This window comes from Myxocyprinus asiaticus, chromosome 23, assembly GCF_019703515.2.
Source record: "Myxocyprinus asiaticus isolate MX2 ecotype Aquarium Trade chromosome 23, UBuf_Myxa_2, whole genome shotgun sequence".
Lineage (NCBI taxonomy): Eukaryota > Metazoa > Chordata > Actinopteri > Cypriniformes > Catostomidae > Myxocyprinus > Myxocyprinus asiaticus.
Window position 1 is genome coordinate 23,470,219 of NC_059366.1, and position 16,278 is coordinate 23,486,496.

The 16,278-nt window shown below is 34.4% G+C and overlaps 1 pseudogene; it reads right to left on the reverse strand.

Annotated features, from left to right (window-relative positions):
* Window positions 1-319: 319 nt before the first annotated feature.
* LOC127414335 (tetraspanin-15-like) lies at window positions 320-16,277 on the reverse strand (annotated as a pseudogene).
* Between the last annotated feature and the right edge of the window lies 1 nt (window position 16,278).

Below are 16,278 nucleotides of genomic sequence, written 5' to 3' on the forward strand. Positions count from 1 at the left end.
CTATGACATAAAGGTTTTCAATAGTATTTCTCTAGGATAAACTACAAAGTGAAAGTAAATAAATAAATAAAAATAAAACATCGGCAACTTATGCTCTGGCAGAATTTTTAGTTGTAAGCAACTATGGAATTTAAAACCCTTTCACCAGCAATAAGGACCAGTCAGTTCCTTTTATGACTTTTTAAATGGAATTCAATGCCTTCAAAAAATTATTATTATTATTATTTTTTACTTTGATTTCTTGGATATTAAAATATACTGTATACACATCATACAAAGTGTAGAGCAGGCAAACAATCAGAAGATATCAATACTCCCATCATCCTCCATCATGTCCCCTCCATCCATCCTCTTTGGAAACACAGAGATTGGCCAAAGGGTTCCTATTTTCACAGTCCTTTAGAAGAATGGTTGCAGTTGGGTACAGAGGATCCTGTGACAACAAACACATAATTAGTCTTAATACTGTCTGCAATTTTAACTGGATTGGGTGAGGCTGTAATGATGCAACCTGGCATAAATAATAAATTTTTTACAATAGCATGGAAGTAATTTCCTAAGCTGAACAACAATAAGGACAGAAAAACTGTTTTAAAAACAATTTAAGTGTTTAAGCAATATAAGCATTACATAACGCAATGTACAATACAATGTATAAAAACTCATGTTAACAGAGAATAATGTATATTAATAATTTTGTCCACAGTCTTTATGTGTGAATGTTACCTGATCAATGACAGTGCTGGCTCCTTTTCTTTAAAAAGCAATGGCATGAGAAGGATGGCAGCACTAACCTGGCCTGAAAACATTTTTACAGTATCACTATGTGGCAATAAAACAATACATTTTCGCTGTCAGTGCAAAACCTCACAAAACACCCAAAAAAAAAAAAAAAAAAAAAAAAAAAAACATTTGCACTACACAAAATGCCCTAAAATTTAACAATATGTTAGTGTAGTATGTTGACAAACACACTCCATTTCTCTCCTTTTCTGTCTCTCCAGTATTTGGAACCTTTTCCACAAGGTGAGGAGAAAATCTCCACAGATTTGTGATGATGCATTTGTCAGTGTCAATGTGACAGGCGCTGTTCATTTCCTCTAGAAGGTGATAAAAAATGATCGTGAGAAAAGTGGAGATACAAAACCAATGTCATTATAATTCAGTGGTTAGGAATGTTAATTGTACAGTCATAACATGGATGATTCATAGAAAGGTCAGCATTTTTACACTCAGGAAAAATACCTTCTTGTTTAATCATGAACTTAGTCTGGTGGAGCACGACCCCGTGACAATAAATATCTTAAACCTTGAAAATAAAAGGGTGTCTTTTAAAAACCAAGATCACTTACAATGACTGTCAAAAGCGGCAAGGTAACTGACAAAACACCTACTATATTGTTTGTTGACAAACGTAATGAGCTTCCTTGACTCCATCTGCGCATGCATACATCATGGTGGGCAATGCTGTTCTTATCTTCACCATCATCAACATTGTCTGAAACCTTGCAGAAATACAAGATATCTTCATTAGTTTATTCAGCTATTAAATCTTGCAGCTAATCTATAAAACTGGAAAGTGTGGTAAAGATAGATGTAACTAAATTTGGCACTTATCCTACTTTACATGCTGTGCAAATTTGCATATTTCTTCATTTTTTGAAAGCTCAAACCTCTCTTTCATCCTGGCAACTTAAAATCTTGAGCCAGTTTAAGAATGTTTAAATATTTTTACTGGAAAACAAGACAAAAATACATTTTTTTGCAGTGGAGATGTATAACAACTTGCAAAAAAGGTAGCAAAAAGTTAACAAAAAGGTAGATTAGCCTTGTTATTTGGCTGAGGTGGTTTATAGGGCTTGAATTAATGAGTTTTTGAAAAAAAAAAATTTAGTAGGAGGCTTCAGTTGGGGGTCCTCCCTCATCAGAAATGGAGAGTAACTTTCAGCGATACAAGAGTGTTCTTTGACATTACACGTTCAGTGCTGCATAGAGTTGTGAATTTCTTTTTTTCTTTTTCTCCCCTTTTCTCCCCAATTTGGAATGCCCAATTCCCAATGCGCTAAGTCCTCATGGTGGCGTAGTGACTCACCTCAATCCGGGTGGTGGTGGATGAATCTCAGTTTCCTTTGTCTGAAACCGTCAATCCGCGCATCTTATCACGTGGCTTGTTGAGCGCGTTACCACGGAGACTTAGCGTGTGTGGAGGCTTCACGCTATTCTCCGTGGCATCCACACACAACTCACCATGCGCCCCACCGAGAGCGAACCACATTATAGCAACCATGAGGAGGTTAACCCATGTGACTTTACCCTCCCTAGCAACCGGGCCAATTTGGTTGCTTAGGAGACCTGGCTTTAGTCACTCAGCACGCCCTGGATTCAAACTCGCGACTCCAGGTGTGGTAGTCAGCGTCTTTACTTGCTGAGCTACCCAGGGCACCAGTGTGACATAATTTGAAAGCTGGGACTTTATATAAAACATAAAACTCAATATTTGTGTTATTTGCTTAATTTGCCTGATGCAAAGTTTTGTTATTTAATAATATTTTTCAGCAGGCTTACGCTTCAGGAATGTGAGAACAAACCTTACGTTTCTTGAATGCAAGAAGATGGAGGGCCTATAAAATAAAAATTGAGGACAAACTAATAATGAAAATGACATTATTTTTATTATATTTCAAAAATAAGTGAAATGACCAATAATATTGCATACTTTGTCCCACTGAAATGCTCATTCTACAGTACGGCATTGATTTTGAGTTGGATGCAGATGTAAATTTACTGATATTAACAACAAGTGAAGTTATCTATGACATCTATGAAACGTTAACCTAATATAAGTGGCTAATTTATTCTGACAGTCATAACTCTCCTTTCATCAGTTTTTTATTGATTCAAATTCAGTCATCTTTTGGAATGTCTGAAGACAAACAAAACCAGTTATAATTTCTTTAATTAAAAATTATTTTAGCCTATTTTTTTTTAAAAAAAATGTATGATTTAGGCATTTCTATTTCATCTTTAAAAAATTGAGTGCATTTTGCCCTTATAAAAATTTAACTTTATTTTTATTTTTTATAGTTTTAACAGTGGTATTTGTAATAAGACAATGGTAAGCACATGGAAGAATGGATGTTCACGACCATGGTTAGATGTAGCATGATTTCAATTAAACAAACTATGGCATTTTTGTAATTATAAACAGTATGGCTATCCTAAACACATTTAAAAACAATTAATAAAAATAGAAACATTTATAAGTAGTAAAAAAATAATGATATTCCCTTATAATAACAAAGAAAATCTATCATTTCCCTACAGTTTGTGAACTGCTGAGCATGACTTTTATCAAAAGACAACAATATTCTTATAATAATTATGAGTTTCAATAATGTCAGTACGTTTTCATGTATAAAAAAGCATGTTTACAATTCTATTCACTTCAGTAAAATGCCTAAGTGTTCTAAGAACACAGCAGATCTATCTTTTATCTTACGGTTAATCGACTGCACACCAACATAGTTAAAAAACAGGAGCTGATATAAAAAATTGTTTTACATATTTAACACAGAACTAGTGACCTGATTAAACTGACAGAAACAACCGATCAAACTATTACCTCACAAACATAATGTAAAAAGCATAACTTAATGAAGATTCATGCGCTGATATAAACTCCACTTACAATGTGTGCTTAAAAGAAGGAGTGTCCTTAGTTTTTTTCTGCAGTGCATTTCACGTAATGCTGCCAATCAAGAATGATATGCCGATAAATAACTCTCGTTTGTGTGTTTCTCTACATTATTAATTTAGATCAACATCAATGCCGATAAAAAACATGGATAAATGAGCATTGTTGAAAGTAAATTTGTAGAAATAAACGAAGCTGCGTTGATTAGACTATCGACCTATTACGTAAGGGTTGTTTGGCTCATGAAACTCACCTGTGATTGGCTGAATGGTCACTCAAGAATACCCCCATGTCCCCTGCGGCTGCTACGCCCTTGTTTGTATGGTTTTGTAAAGGATTGTCAGATACTTTCATTAGACAAATTCCTCTTGTAAAGAGTATTACAGCTCAAAGGAAATAAATTATGAACATCTGATATTTCATTATACACTACATACACATTCTAGTACAGACAGTAGACAGACTCTAGTCATGTTTATGAGTACTGAAATACCCCACTGTGCCTTAATGTGTGAAATACATCCTTTTAAGACCAGAAATGATTTTCATTTGCACATTTGTCAAATAATTTGTCATATCTTCCTTTCACTTCTAAACCTGAAGTTTGTAGATGAGGAAGCATATAAAGCTTTAGTGGTAATCAATTCTGATCCAGCCGAGTTGTAAAGGCATTGTAAAGAAAGATGATGCAACTGGCAAAAATAAGATGGAGAACACAGTTTCATATTTGTTATACCTCCCCATGTATGAGTGAAATATTCAGAGTGAGGCAGCCCCCATGCAAAGCCAAACCAGCATGACAGAGAGCAAATAAGAAAATCCACTAAAGAGGCAGCACACATAGCTCTGTAAACATATTTTATTCATTCATTTAGCAAGACACTCACAGTTTTACCCATACTTTATCAGTGAGGTCATACTAACACACAACAATCATGAAAAAAGGCATCAGAAAAGTAAAAAAAACAAAAACAAGAAAAAACTTTTTTCTTCTCTACACTTCAAGAAATTTCATAACATAAACACTCTCTTCAACCTGTTTCTCATCATAGGAGCTATGCTGCCCATTACAGTTCGGTACAGGCGTCAGAACCGCCGTCAGCCGTCCTTGCAGCATATCTTCATTTGTGTGTGCAATGGAGGAATTCCTGCCGCTGTTTGACTCCTTTACACATTTTAATAGCTCTTCGTTTGTTCTCAGCTGGTAAAAATACCACCATATACACATATATAAATATAACGAGCACATCACAAATTATACAGTAGACTATAAAGGAAAATAAATATAAAAGCCCTCACCATTTTGCAGCAATAGAAAATAAGTGATTATTAAGACACTAAAATAGTGAGATAAACTGTTCACATAGAGCTTTGATTTACCAGATGTTAAGACTGGATAAAACCTAAATATTACATATCATAAGATGATCAAAACGTAAACAAAAATAATGTAGCCCATGATGAGCAGCATCTGTGAAAATTAAGAGAACAATCCCTGTTTCAATATATAGTTGTCAACAATTTGAGGTAATAATGGTCTTCTGACATTATTAGTAGAAGAAAAAAGAATTACAAAAAGGCAAACAGGAAACTAAAATGTTTTACAGTTAATATTGAGAAAACTACTAAGGGATTGGATTTTCAAAGTTTTACAGTACAAGTGTTTTATGGTAAGGATTTATTCAATCATTACTCATTTTAGAAATAAATATATTACAAATAAAAAAGACAGCCCTCTTATTGTGATCAATGTGGCTGCAGTTCCCAAGGCCTTTCAGGTTCACTCAAACTAAGTGCAATGTTTGAGTTGAAAAAAGGAAAGCTTGCACTGTTCACCTGAGAATCATAGAGTGCCAATTTTCAAATCAGTTTCAAAAACGTACTGAGACTGCAATCAGTCAGCATGGAGTTATAAAACCTGGTTTCATGAAAATATATGGCATCTTTGGTGTACTTACGTCCTGATATACAGTAGTAGAATGATCATGAGAGAATGAGACGAAAGGTCAGTCTACCCATTTCCAGCTTGATGTAATATTGAATCCTGAGTGTAAATGTACAAAAAAATAGTATGGACAATACAAACAGGACTTGCTTGCACCAGTGTATCTGTAGCTGATATTATAAAAGTAACATCACTGTTTGGTTTCACAAAACTACAAACAGTTCATTTCAACCACTGCAAGTCTTTTTTTTTTTTTTTTTTTTTTTTTTTACCATCCTATGTAAAACTTTTTGTAAAAGATTGCTCTCAATCAATGGCATGCATTTGCAGCATTTTGGCTACTTGCTTTGGTGCTTGTGGTCCTGCGGCCTGCTGTTCAGCAGTCCATCCATGTAGTGTCCGTACTCCTCGATTGCATCTTCCACACAAGTGAGGTACATCCAGGTAAAGAGCATACAAAAAACAAAACAAAAAAACAACAAAAAATTCAAGAGGCTCGGTTACTTTTGTTAAATGTATAACTAACTTATCCCCCTGAGAATTCATAAACAATACAATAAAATGTAAATTTTTACTTATGCAAAAACACGGTAACACAGACACTGTAAAAAAAGTGTGACCAAAGCATCTGCTATATGACAACTTGCTATTTACTTTCTTACTAAATAAAAAATCTGAACATGAAAATGATATTTAATACTGGCAATAGGTAATTTCATATAAAGATAACAGATGGAAATTTTTTTTAAGGGTATTAATACAAATACTGGTAGCACTTCACAATAAGGTTGTATTTGTTAAAGGGCTAGTTCACCCACAAATGAAAATCCTCTCATCATTTACTCACCCTCATGCAATCCCAGATGTGTATGACTTTCTTCTTCAGAACACAAATGAACATTTTTATAAGAATATTTCTGCTCTGTAGGTCCATAATTTTATGTGAATGGGTGCCAAAATCTTAAAGCTCTAAAAAGCACATAAATATCCACCATACGTGTGAGGGGCAGCGTGTATTCGAACCTCATGTCTGAGCTGGGCAGAAGTGAAATTTTATACTTAAAAAAGTTTTAAATATTGATATTTTTCTTACACACACCAAGCGTTAGCTTCAGAAGACATAAATTAATCAACTGGAGTCGTATGGATTACTTATATGATGGCTTTAAGTGCTTTTTGGAGCTTCAAGATTTTAGCACCCATTCACTTGCATTGTATGGACCAAGAGAGCTGAAATATTCTTCTAAAAATGTTAATTTGTGTTCTGAAGAAGAAGTCACACAAGAGGGTGTGTAAATTATGAAATAATTTTCATTTTTGGGTAAACTTGGTTAAAATTAGTTAACATAAACTAACAATTGACAATATTTTAGAGCACTTGTTTAATTAATTTAAACACCAAATAAAACATTTGTTTTAAAAAAAAGTTTTATACATTAACAATAGTTAATGCATTATGAACTAACATGAACTAACAATAAACAATTGTATTTTCATAAATTAAAGTTAACCAATATTACTAAATGCTGTAAAAAATATTGCTCATTGTTAGTTCAAGATCCCTTATGCATTTACAGTCACATTTTACATTTATTCATTTGGCAGACGCTTTTCTCCAAAGCGACTTACAAAAGAGGAATACATTATAAGCGAATCATCTTAAGGAGACAGTGGTACGAAAATGCTGTATTACAAAGTTTCACTACCACCAAAATAGTAGTATTCAAACAATTTATAGTGCAACAAGATTTTTTTTAGTGACTGGTTAAGTGCTCATGGAAAAGAAGTGTTTTTAGCCGTTTTTGAAGAAAGAAAGGGAGTCAGCTTCACGGATGGAGTTGGGAAGGTCATTCCACCAACGTGGTACGATGAAACCGAAAGTCCGGGAAAGTGTTTTGGTGCCTCTTTGTATTGATACAACAAGGCGACGTTCCTTAGCCGACCACAGGCTTCTGGTGGGAACGTAGGACTGTCTGACCAAATATAAACTTGTTCTTGTGCCCTGTTCCCATCACTTCTAATGTACTGGAGCCGCTATAAGAGAGAAGACTGAGTTTACATTTTGTGCATGTATGTGTGTTCCTGTGTATTGGTGGGTTGTTGAAGTTGCAGCAATATTGAAAATGCAACATAATGGTTTACAAATTTATGTGAATTGTGAATATGCTAATCCACATCTGTGACTGTTTTGTGCTGCTGTGTTTTTCAGTGCATCAAGGCACCTCTTTAAAACGGGTTAAAGTGGAGGGACACAGCACACAGCTGCAAACTAAAGGCTGCTTTTGAAAGGGAAACGGACTTCCAGACTGCCAGTTTTTGAAAACCTGTCTATTCATGGTACTCTTTTGAAAGAAAGTGTCAATTCATTCAAACCATCTTACACCACCCACTTCATCAACAGTGTGGAAAACACTTAATGTGGTGATATTTTATAAAGTGCATATGTAATATGCAAAAATAGTGATGAAATCTGGATAAATACTATATGAATTATCCCTATAAAGCTAGATAATACTTGCCCATTTGTGACATTAATTGTTGGCATGTTTTGATTTGTTAATATTTCAATTAGAATTTTAAAGCTGCCAAAGTTGAAGATCCAAAGTGGCCACAATAATCTGTGGCTTTTTGTCCATATTTGTAAGTTTTAAATTCATCTATATGCTAGTGTACTCCTAAAAGTTGACAAAATTATCGTTTAGCATGTACTGTATATACACATTTAAAATTGACAGTTTTTTATTTCTATTGATGACTCGTCTTACACTCAAAGTTATAGAGCTCAACAGTCGGGGTACAAAAATACAAATCCCATTCATTGTCTCCATTGACAAATTAATTTGTGACGATAACTTAGAAACCTTTAAATACAGTGGCTTGGGTAGCTCAGCGAGTAAAGATGCTGACTACCACCCCTGGAGTCACGAGAATCCAGGGTGTGCTGAGTGACTCCAGCCAGGTCTCTTAAGCAACCAAATTGGCCCGTATGCTAGGGAGGGTAGAGTCACATGGGTTAACCTCCTTGTGGTCACTATAATGTGGTTCTCGCTCTCGGTGAGGCACGTGGTGAGTTGTGCGTGGATGCTGCAGAGAATAGCATGAAGCCTCCACACACACTATGTCTCAACAAGGTAACGCGCTCAACAAGCCACGTGATAAGATGTGTGGGTTGACGGTCTCAGTCACTACGCTACCATGAGGACATAGAGCACATTGGGAATTGGGCATTCCAAATTGGGGAGAAAAAGGGGAGAGAAAAAAAGAAAGAAAAGAAACCTTTAAATGCAGACCTAAATGTTAATTGGTGGTACAGGTACAGTATATGCTTCTGTTGAAGCCATCAGTCTCTGTTATTTCCACATGCATTTCCTGGTTAAATCCATGTTGCTGAAGAACAAAGATTCACTAATCACAGAACTGCAGCAAAAGGACCGCCTGTTTTCATGACACTCTGCGAATGACGCAATCGAGTCGGTCTCCCTACACTCTCAAACTACTTCTATATTTGTTTATATCTGAATATTTTGCACTAAAATTAAAATATATTGTTTCTAAACATATAATCAACCACTTTAAATCAATAGTTTTATATTTATATTTGAATCTTTTGATTCTCAGATGCATTGACCAGATGAAATGACGAGACTCTTTCCAGAATAACTGTGGAATAAAATGAGCAAGAGCTAGAAGCCTGGAGGAAGAGCCCTTGAAGATGTGTTGCACTGCATTACCTGTAATAGCTAATAAACATGAATAGGTTTTGTAAAACAGCCCTCCGTTTATACTAAAAAACAAGTCTGATATAAAAAGTAGTCCTAAGCATCACCACAAATTGAAGTGCAACACAATATTCACTAATCTTGTTTATTATTATTATTATTATTATTATTTATGACTGAATATATAAATAAAGTATGTTGGTGGCACATTTATTAGTGTGTCAAGTTCACATGAGAATATGTAGAATGATGAGTTTTGCATCTGTAAATATGTGAGACACAAAACTTGAAAATTATAACCTACACTCAATGCACACATTGTAGTTTTGAAAAAACTGTAAATGAAACATTCTCAGAATGAAAAGAGTGCTAATGCAAATTCCCTACAAAAACTGTGTTTTTGTAAAGCGTCCAATTAGCTTTTCTTTTCATTGAGCAAAGAAAGAGTCAACTAAAAATGAAATGGAAATGTTTGCATTATAATCCGCGGTTAAGCATGGTTATTTGAAAATGAGGGAGAAAAAACTTCAGAGTACAAGGGGTGCTTAAGTACTTTATGGTGTTCAATGCAAAATTATACTTATTTCCTTGGAATACTTAAACTGCACTAGATACTGTTTGATTCCTTGTCCTATTTAATTGAACAAAACTTTCTGGTCAGTACTTCTTGAAAAGACATGATTGAGCATAAAGTGTGACAAGAGGCCAATCTACAAACCCACAGTGTGTTGAAAAGTACAACATAAATACCAAGAACAATCTGTTATAATTATCAAAGACTTTTATTCTATATCAAAGACTTTTACCATCTAGCAGTTGATCAGCAAAACAGAGTAGCTTGTGAGTGAGACTGATGAAAAGTTTTCATTTAAAATATCTACATTAATCACTGGCACAACACTTATCCTGATCACTTCAAACACTTACTATTTGAAAAGTAGGTCTAAATGTACAGCAAAACAGAATATATATTTGTTGTTGGCTTGCAGGCATTTCTAATTGCAAACTTACAAAAAAATGTGTTTTTATGCAAAGAAATGTTGCGTATTGTTTATTACTAAAAATGACTGATCTGTGGCGGCCTTTTTTACAACCCTTCTTTGATAAGCAAGAGTCTTACCTGAGGAAGTAAGATACCCAAAAGAAGTCCAGCCATGATTTTATAGTTGTCCATGAACCAAATGAAGACTGCATCAGTGATGTAGATACCCTTATGTAGATAGCCTCTATATTGTCTAACCTCTGCAGAAATAGGGCAGGGCACTGAAACACAGGTCATATTCAGGGGTCATTTTCTATTATCATATAACCGAGTCAATAACTTGCCATCAATGTATGGCTCATTAAAAGTCAAAGTTGCAAGTCATGGATTGCAAATGAATTGAGAGATAATTGGATGCTGTTCCGTTCTAAGATAGAGCATCATTCATTGCATGTTAAAATTCTGAGGTAGTTCAAATTGCTCTCCCCAGATGAGTCCATTACTGATCAAACCTTTGATCCCTCAAATCAACAGCCCGAGACCAGATGGATCAACTCAGGAACCAGAGCACTTTTGAAATATCAGAATGCACATACAAGATACTCTAACTTTCTTTTCTTTCATGAGAACAGATGTGTCTCACACAAATCCATGTTATGATGCAGAAATAGACATAGAAAGAGAAGTGAGCTGAGAAACGTACCTTTTTCTCCAGGGCCTTGTATCAACACATCGTATTAACAACTTTAGAAGGCTGTAAAACAGAATGAAATTCTTAACTTCTTCAGAAAGGTAGAAAAACACATAGGTAAATATCTAAGTAACCTTATAATTCTGTATTTCCCAGTAAGATCGCATCAGCTTTAAGATTAAGTCAAATTAAGTCTAATTTGGGGGGTAGATATTTAGCCTTTTTGGAGGGTTCTCGGTGAGGGGCAGTGGCGAGGGAGTTGTAGTTTTAAATGTGTGTGTGCATTCTTATTGTTTTTTGAAAGTATACTTTTTTTTATGTTTTTTTTTGTTTTTGTTTTTTTATGTTCTAAATAATTATGACCACTGGGGTGCGTGTTTGGAAATATTGCGATGCATCGACTTCCTGCTAATAACTTCAGTAGAAATAATGTTCTGCAAATATTTGTTTGTATTCTTTATTTGTATTCTAATTTATTTTTATACTAATCTACAGGTAAATAATTAGAAATGATTGTATTAATAATATAATGACAATTCAAATGCCAGCCTGTGGTGATCTTGAATGAGCATATAAGTCCAATTAAATTAAATCAACATTTCATAACCAAACTTTTAAGCTCCGCAAACTCAGCTCAAGGGAATAAAAAGACAGATAACAAGGTTAAATTAAGCTAATAAATCTGTGATGTTTATTTAATGTAAGGTTCACACACACACACACACACACACACACACACACACACACACACACACACACACACACACAAAGGCAGATAAGTTATCAAGATTTTATTAGTGTATCTAACAAAATAAGCACACATTATTGCAGCTAGGGCACCTGGAGGAAATCAGTCAAATGGCCTGTTGGTAAGGGTGTAGATTTGATTTGAACACTGAGGGGGTTACAGTGTGAAGAATTTACATGTTTCCACTGATCATGGTATAAATATTGGGGGGTAATTGCTTGTTTTTATTATTGGGGGGGTTACCTCCCTCCCCATCCCCCCTGGAATCTACACTCCTGCCTGTTGGTGATAATATCAAACATCACACCTTTTAGGCATTTATCATTTCACCCAAAAATGATAAATCTCTCATCATTTACTCACCCTTATGCTGTCTCAAACTCATATGATATTCTTTCTTGTGTGGTACACAGAAAAATATATTTTGATGAAGATATGATGTGAATACTGTATATCCATACAATGCAAGTCAATGGGGACCAATGCTACCAAGCTCCAAAAAGGTAGCACAAAGGTAACCCAAGACTCATGCAGTTTAATCCATGTCTTCTCAAAAAAATACAATTGGTTTTGAATAACAAAAGACAAAAATAGAACTCCTTTTTCACTACGAATCTGATTATAACAGAGCTTGGAATTGTTGGACCCCATTGACTTGCATTGTATGAATACATTCACATCTTATATCCACATCAAAATATCTTCATTTGTGTTCCACAGAAAAAAAGAAAGTCGTATGTATTTGAGACCGCAGAAGGGTGAGTAAATGAAAGAATTATAATTTTTTTGGTGAACTATCCCTTTAAGATAATATTTTACTTGTAAAAACACAGCAAAATAGATCCTACATTCACTCTATTAGATGGTTGACAGTACATTGTTGAGTAGTAGTGTTTTTAAATCTATTAAGAGAAAGGTATACAAGATTTGTTCAAATCAAAAAGTGAGATATATTGGCTTTAAAAATTGAAATCAATAAAAAAATAACAACTGGATGGTATTACTTGTTACAACTTTGCATGTGTACTGAGACTTTAATATTTGATTTGCTAAATTATTGTTTTACGTACAATATTTCTTCCTAAATCTCACTGGTTAAGTGCTTTCATGTCTTGTGATTTGGCTTAGGAGCACAGAAATATCAATGAACAAATTGCTTTCCCTCTCTTTTAAACCAACAAGCTTATCTTCAAAGGAGTGGCATTAATACTAATTTCATAAGTATTAAAGATAACATTAGATTAGATTCTGACATTCAATTTCAGCTAAGACATTCTGATGTAATCTTTACACATTAAAAACAGTTTAGTGACTGATATGTTGTTTTGCTCTAGACTGAGGAAATTATGAAGTAATGCTTGTCCAAAAGTAATCTGCACACAGCTGGAGCTAGACAATGGAAAACAGGCTCAGTGCTTGTTCTAAAGATAATGTAAAATTAAAGTTCTCTTGACTGTGTTGCATGAAATCCCAGTCTACTTTGGCATTGTTCTACAAGGGTCCTATTTTTCAACTGTCCTTAGTTACTTTAAAAGTGAGCTTTTACATTATTCATGTTCAAGCTGCAGGGTTGTGTTGAGCATGCCCGGGGCAGTGTTAATAATGCTTAACAAGAAAATAAATGGCAAACACATAAACAAAAATAGTCAGCATCTTTATTGTGTCACATATCCCCGACTAAAAATCCAGCAAATTAAGCAGTGATATTATTAACTTAAAGTTTTCATATTGTAAATCAAATTAAAGCATTGACTGTTATAAAAGCTGGAAAGCCTGAGCAGAACATAATTCATATTCAACATCATTTCACAAATAGAATGTGGAACTGTATAATGACAAAGTACTAGCCAAATTCACAGGCATTGTACAACGTGTTAAATACAGCATGTGCTAATTCAGTAAATCGGAAACCAGCAGGGCTTTAAACAGAACAAGACTGAGGAATGCTGAAACACAAAGTGAACATTATTTTATTTTATTCCTTTCATCTGCTTACACTTTTCCCTTTACTCCTTCAGTCTTCCTTCGGGTGAGCAAACAGTAACTTAATGAAGTCTTAACTATTAAAGCACTGAATGCTTCTTGTTTTCATCAAGTGAACACTCTATCTGTAATGTTCAAGCTAAAAAATAGCACAATAAATATAGCTAAATATGGCATGGCACAATTGTCCATTTTATACCAGGATTACATTTCTTAGCTTAAAGCGAGTTGTATATTTAGTTTTTTTGGCAAACTTGTGCCCACAAAGTTTACAGATGTGACAAAGAGAGGCAAATGTTTTAAGAAACAACACTTGCAATCAGGTATTGGACTTAGGATTGTGGGAAACAAGCTTTAGTTCTATGAGATAATCTATTAATTAAACATCCAATGAAAAAAATCATGGCAAAATTAAAGTAATTACATTATCCAGCTATAATTAGACATATAATTAGTGGCCCCAAAAAGTATTTGGACATTTAAGGCACACATAAAAAAAATGTGAATGTCTTTGCATTATATAACAAAATATCAAACCAAAAGGCATTTATTTTACAGAAAGATGGCACAAACAAGCAAGCAAACCATTTAACTACAATACTGTTAAATAATTCGAAAAATACAACTTAGATACATTTAAAATTGAGACATGAATTTGGACACAAACGTTAGTGTAGCATGCCTATAGTTAAAGGAATGTTCCATGTTCAATACAAGTGAAGCTCAATAGACAGCAATTGTGGCATAATGCTGATTACCACAAAAAATAATTTTGACTCGTCCATCCTTTTCTTTAAAAAAACACAAATCGAGGTTACAGTGAGGCACTTAAAATGAAAGTGAATGGGGAATATTTTTGGAGGGTTTAAACAGGAATTTGAAGCTCATAATTTTATAAAAGCACTTGCATTAATTCTACTGTTAAATCTTTTGTATTATTTGAGCTGTAAAGTTTTAGGGTTTGTTGACATTACAACGTCATGGTAACGAAGTTGTAAAATTGGCAATAACTTACACAGAAAAGATTAGTTAGTGATTTTATCACACTAAAATCATGTTAATGCATATTGTTTATGTCTTGTGGCTATACTTTTGAAACAGTGAGTATTTTAATGTTCAAAAATTGTCCCCATTCACTTCCATTGTAAGAGCCTCACTGTAACCTCGATTTTTGCTTTTTATTTTTGCAAATATGCCAAAATTAACTTTTGTGGTAATCAACATTATGCCACAAATGCTTCCGATTGAGCTTAACTTGTATTGAACCCGGAACGTTCCTTTAATGTGATGAACAACACCTGTGATTACTCTGCTAGATGAACACCTGTGTGAAATTGAGATCTACTAAAAACACTTTGACACCAGTTGGTTAAAAGTAATTGCAAAAATGATTGCATGAGAAAAAGGCCTAGCAGCATTTGTTTGCAAACCCCACTTTCATTAACATTTTGTTACCTAATGCAATAAAATTCACACATCTTTAAATGTGACAGTGTCCAAGTACATTTACTCTAGCTAGACAACTTGGTGTAATGTGTGCATGTTTTATGACAAAACTGGAGATATATACTATAAAAATGACTCTTGTTGCATCCTTAAAATTTGAGTGATGTTGAACAACAAACATAATTTGAGTCATATGTATTGGGTATAGGTGCATGTTTACTTTGGGATAGAGAATGAAAAATATTCAGACTGTTGCACAAACCTTGTTGTTCACACAACAGGTGTAAGGCACACCACAGGCTAGAGGGCCAGGAGCAGAGCAGTTATGATACATGTTTACCTCCCAATCTTTGTACTCATTTCCCCCCACAACATTTGAACTGGTAAAACAAGTAATAAAAGCAGATAAACAACTTCTCAATGGAAATATCAGCATTGTTTCAGGCCATTGTTTCTGGTAAAGCTGGTTGATTTCTTGTCTGGCCCTTACAAGGTCTGTTGAGGCTATGCTTTGCTAACACACTTATCAACAATTGTGAAATACAAGACTAAAATATTTGTACATTGCATTTTTTTGAAGAAATATTTTTGTGTAATGTGCAAATAGTAGGATAGGTTCAGGGTTGAAATTTTTAGTGTTTTGTAATGCTAAACTCCGCCTAGGTTGACAGGGCATAACAAATGAGAGGTGATATGAATAATCTGAGTTGTTTTGTATTCATTTAATGAGCCAACAGCTTTCAGAGGAAGAGCATGAATAAATATTGGGCTCTAGTCTTCTTTTGCTGTATGGCACAATTCATATTCCAGGGGCTGCATTCACAAAACATCTTAAGGCTAAAAGTAACTCCTAACTTGCCGATTTAGAAGAAACTCTTTTTTAAAAAAAACAAATTTTTAGGGCTCCTATATTTTTGCTCTAAGAGTATTTCACAAAGCTTTTTAGCGCTAAAACCAGCTCCTAAATCTGTGAAAAGTTGTAGTCAAGAGGACTCCTAAGTCATTAAGACCAAATCACAAACAATCCTAAAATGGCTGTTGCCGGCAATCCGCCTCGGAACGTAAACATT